We start from the raw sequence: 5,223 nt of genomic DNA, 5'->3' as shown, positions 1-5,223 counted from the left end.
ATAATTCTGTAGGTACATTCAGCATCATATGCGGATACTGTCTGCAAAATTTATTGCGAATATAGTAACAAAGAAGTAACGAATTTAAATGTCATGAATGCTGTGATGCCTACACACTTGAGTGCAACTAATGTACACGTGATGCTTGGACCATCATTATGCCTACCATCACCTGTGGTCGAAATTGGACCAGCTGTGTCGACATAGTGAAAATATAAATGTGCATAACATGGTAAACGTCCATTCTTTCGAGCCATCAGACCTGATCCACGATCAAAAATATCATGTAAAAGTGGTAGGGGCAACGGCCTTGCCGTAGTGGATACACCGGTTCCCGTCAGATCACTGAAGTTTAGCACTGTCGGGTGTGGTTGGCACTTGGATGGGTGGCCATCCGGGCCGCCATACGCTGTTGCCATTTTTGGGGTTGCACTCAGCCTTGTGATGCCAATTGAGGAACTACTCGACGGAATAGTGGCGGCTCCAGTCAAAGAAAGCTATCACAATGAGTGGGAGAGCCAGCTCCTCCTCACCCTCAGCTGAGGATGACATGGCGGTCAGATGGTCCTGATTGGCCACTTGTGGCCTGAAGACAGAGTGCTTTTTTAAAGTAGTACTCCCTACATAAAACTGACAGTCTAGGCTCAGGGACTGTCCACAGTAAATACTGCATTGGACCTATGAATACTATTAAAATAACGGTTTGAGTTCTCTTTAATTGTCCAATTATCTGAAGTGAGTCCATATTACAGTGCGCTGAAAAATAGATTTTACGTTAATGGCCGATAAATTTTATGTTAATGACGGCAAATTAACTTTACCCTAAAGACACACAAGGTCAATGCCGTTCTATCACGTAAAGTATTCTCAGATCGAAATGTTTTGCATTACAAAATCTCCAATGTAGATTCATCATACCGCAACAGAATTATCATTAGATCATCATTATCAGTGGCCAGAGTATTCCTGTTACTTCGTCTACCAAAAACCGCATCTCACTAGCTCTTCGTGTTTCAGCCCGAACCGTTTTTTCTTTTTTTTTTTTTTCGATGCATGGCATAATATAAGTATAGTTTCTGTCTCATAATAAAAATCTGTAGCTATTCAAAACGAAGAAATCGAAAAGTAGGAATGTACTTCAAATTTTATGGTAACGGCAACAAATCAATACAAAGTTAATTCCATTTACTATTAGATAAAAGTAAATGAAAATGCGCTTGCCAATAACGTTAAGCACGGCCAGTGTTACCCTCTATGGATTCTTCAGTACGATGTTTTGTTTTCCACTGCTGACAATAGAAACGATCTGGCAGATGTGACGTTGTAGATGCCCAGTATGCGTGTCTTAATGGAAATAAACCATCTGGAACATTTACCCTTGAACGTCCCAAGAATGGGATTTCATGGAACGTTATTACTTTCCTGCGTCCATTTCCATCACAACAGCTGATCGCTACGATGGGAGAGGGAAGGAGGAGGTGAAAGTTGGCAGCACTTTGAGTGTCGTTTTCATAATGACGAAGTGCCAACTCGTCACATCGGACACTTTTCTCTCGGAAACGTTTACATTCATCGTCTGACAATCAATGTCGCGTGCTGAAGTATGCAGTCGCACCACTCTGTACGAAATAGAAGCTTCTAAGTTGATGCACTCGACAAGTAAGGAGCAGTACGAGTCACGTTTTAGTAATCGAAAATTCAAAAATTGGCTTCATTTCCTGCCTTCTAGTTGACCTAGGACCTAAAGATTTTGCATGAACCGAGTTGTGGCAGCCACATTACACGAGAAAAAGCGAGAAGTGCTAATGTGTATTAAAAACCGAAGAAAACCTTTCCTTTACTTCATTTGTCTTCGTAATGACGTAATGGCAAATCGTCTCACTGGACGCTTTTCTCTCGGAAACGTTTACATTTAACGTCTGGCAATTAATGTCACGTGCTGAGGTATGCAGTCAAAGCACTCTGTACGAAATAGAAGCTTCTAAGTTGATGCATTCGACAAGTAAGGAGCAGTACAAGTTCTGTTGTAGTTATCGAAAATTCTATTACTGGCCGCATTTGCTGCCTTGCCTTGTAGTTGACCTTTTTTTTTTTTTGGTCATCAGTCTGCTGACTGGTTTGATGCGGCCCACCACGAATTCCTTTCCTATGCTAACCTCTTCATCTCAGAGTAGCACTTGCAACCTACGTCCTCAATTATTTGCTTGACGTATTCCAGTCTCTGTCTTCCTCTACAGTTCTTGCCCTCTACAGCTCCCTCTAGTACCATGGAAGTCATTCCCTCATGTCTTAGCAGATGTCCTATCATCCTGTCCCTTCTCCTTGTCAGTGTTTTCCACATATTCCTTTCCTCTCCGATTCTGCATAGAACCTCCTCATTCCTTACCTTATCAGTCCACCTAATTTTCAACATTCGTCTATAGCACCACATCTCAAATGCTTCGATTCTCTTCTGTTCCGGTTTTCCCACAGTCCATGTTTCACTACCATACAATGCTGTACTCCAGACGTACATCCTCAGAAATTTCTTCCTCAAATTAAGGCCGGTATTTGATATTAGTAGACTTCTCTTGCCCAGAAATGCCTTTTTTGCCATAGCGAGTCTGCTTTTGATGTCCTCTTTGCTGCGTCCGTCATAGGTTATTTTACTGCCTAGGTAGCAGAATTCCTTAACTTCATTGACTTCGTGACCATCAATCCTGATGTTAAGTTTCTTGCTGTTGTCATTTCTACTACTTCTCATTACCTTCGTCTTTCTCCGATTTACTCTCAAACCATACTGTGTACTCATTAGACTGTTCATTCCGTTCAGCAGATCATTTAATTCTTCTTCACTTTCACTCAGGATAGCAATGTCATCAGCGAATCATATCACTGATATCCTTTCACCTTGTATTTTAATTCCACTACTGAACCTTTCTTTTATTTCCATCATTGCTTCCTCGATGTACAGATTGAAGAGTAGGGGCGAAAGGCTACAGCCTTGTCTTACACCCTTCTTAATACGAGCACTTCGTTCTTGATCGTCCACTCTTATTATTCCTTCTTGGTTGTTGTACATATTGTATATGACCCGTCTCTCCCTATAGCTTACCCCTACGTTTTTCAGAATCTCGAAGAGCTTGCACCATTTTATATTGTCGAACGGTTTTTCCAGGTCGACAAATCCTATGAAAGTGTCTTGATTTTTCTTTAGCCTTGCTTCCATTATTAGCCGTAAGGTCAGAATTGCCTCTCTCATCCCTTTACTTTTCCTAAAGCCAAACTGATCGTCACCTAGCGCATTCTCAATTTTCCTTTCCATTCTTCTGTATATTATTCTTGTAAGCAGCTTCGATCCATGAGCTGTTAAGCTGATTGTGCGATAATTCACGCACTTGTCAGCTCTTGCCGTCTTCGGAATTGTGTGGATGATGCTTTTACGAAAGTCAGATGGTATATCGCCAGACTCATATATTCTACACACCAACGTGAATAGTCGTTTTGTTGCCACTTCCCCCAATGATTTTAGAAATTCTGATGGAATGTTATCTATCCCTTCTGCCTTGTTTGACCATAAGTCCTCCAAAGCTCTTTTAAATTCCGGTTCTAATACTGGATCCCCTATCTCTTCTAAATCGACTCCTGTTTCTTTTTCTATCACATCAGACAAATCTTCACCCTCATATAGGCTTTCAATGTATTCTTTCCACCTATCTGCTCTCTCCTCTGCATTTAACAGTGGAATTCCCGTTGCACTCTTAATGGTACCACCGTTGCTTTTAATGTCACCAAAGGTTGTTTTGACTTTCCTGCATGCTGAGTCTGTCCTTCCGACAATCATATCTTTTTCGATGTCTTCACATTTTTCCTGCATCCATTTCGTCTTAGCTTCCCTGCACTTCCTATTTATTTCATTCCTCAGCGACTTGTATTTCTGTATTCCTGATTTTCCCGGAACATGTTTGTAATTCCTCCTTTCATCAATCAACTGAAGTATTTCTTCTGTTACCCATGGTTTCTTCGCAGCTACCTTCTTTGTACATATGTTTTCCTTCCCAACTTCTGTGATGGCTCTTTTTAGAGATGTCCATTCCTCTTCAACTGTACTGCCTACTGCGCTATTATTTATTGCTGTATCTATAGCATTAGAGAACTTCAAACGTTTCTCGTCATTCCTTAGTACTTCCGTATCCCACTTCTTTGCGTATTGATTCTTCCTGACTAATGTCTTGAACTTCAGCCTACTCTTCATCACTACTATATTGTGATCTGAGTCAATATCTGCTCCTGGGTACGCCTTACAATCCAGTATTTGATTTCGGAATCTCTGTCTGACCATGATATAATCTAATTGAAATCTTCCCGTATCTCCCGGCCTTTTCCAAGTATACCTCCTCCTCTTGTGATTCTATTACTAGCTGAAACTTGTTACAGAACTCAATTAGTCTTGCCCCTCTTTCATTCCTTGTCCCAAGCCCATATTCTCCTGTAACCTTTTCTTCTACTCCTTCCCCTACAACTGCATTCCAGTCGCCCATGACTATTAGATTTTCGTCCCCCTTTACATACTGCATTACCCTTTCAATATCCTCATACACTTTCTCTATCTGTTCATCTTCAGCTTGCGACGTCGGCATGTACACCTGAACTATCGTTGTCGGTGTTGGTCTGCTGTCGATTCTGATTAGAACCTGGTCACTGAACTGTTCACAGTAACACACCCTTTGCCCTACCTTCCTATTCATAACGAATCCTACACCTGTTATACCATTTTCTGCTGCTGTTGATATTACCCGATACTCATCTGACCAGAAATCCTTGTCTCCCTTTCACTTCACTTCACTGACCCCTACTATATCTATTGAGCCTTTGCATTTTCCATTTCAGATTTTCTAGTTTCCCTACCACGTTCAAGCTTCTGACATTCCATGCCCCGACTCGTAGATCGTTATCCTTTCGTTGATTATTCAATCTTTTTCTCATGGTAACCTCCCCCTTGGCAGTCCCCTCCTGGAGATCCGAATGGGGGACTATTCCGGAATCTTTTGCCAATGGAGAGATCATCATGAAACTTCTTCAATTACAGGCCACATTTCCTGTGGATACACGTTACGTGTCTTTAATGCAGTGGTTTCCATTGCCTTCTGCATCCTCATGTTGTTGATCATTGCTGATTCTTCCGCCTTTAGGGGCAATTTCCCACCCCTAGGACAAGAGAGTGCCCTGAACCTCTATCCGCAC

The 5,223-nt window shown here is 41.6% G+C and overlaps 1 pseudogene; it reads left to right on the top strand.

The window, feature by feature from the left end:
• Window positions 1-300: 300 nt before the first annotated feature.
• Window positions 301-418, top strand: LOC124620887 (annotated as a pseudogene).
• The last annotated feature ends 4,805 nt before the right edge of the window (window positions 419-5,223 follow it).

The sequence above is a fragment of the Schistocerca americana genome, chromosome 6, assembly GCF_021461395.2.
Source record: "Schistocerca americana isolate TAMUIC-IGC-003095 chromosome 6, iqSchAmer2.1, whole genome shotgun sequence".
NCBI classification, from domain to species: Eukaryota; Metazoa; Arthropoda; class Insecta; order Orthoptera; family Acrididae; genus Schistocerca; species Schistocerca americana.
This window is presented reverse-complemented; position numbering and strand designations above follow the sequence as displayed.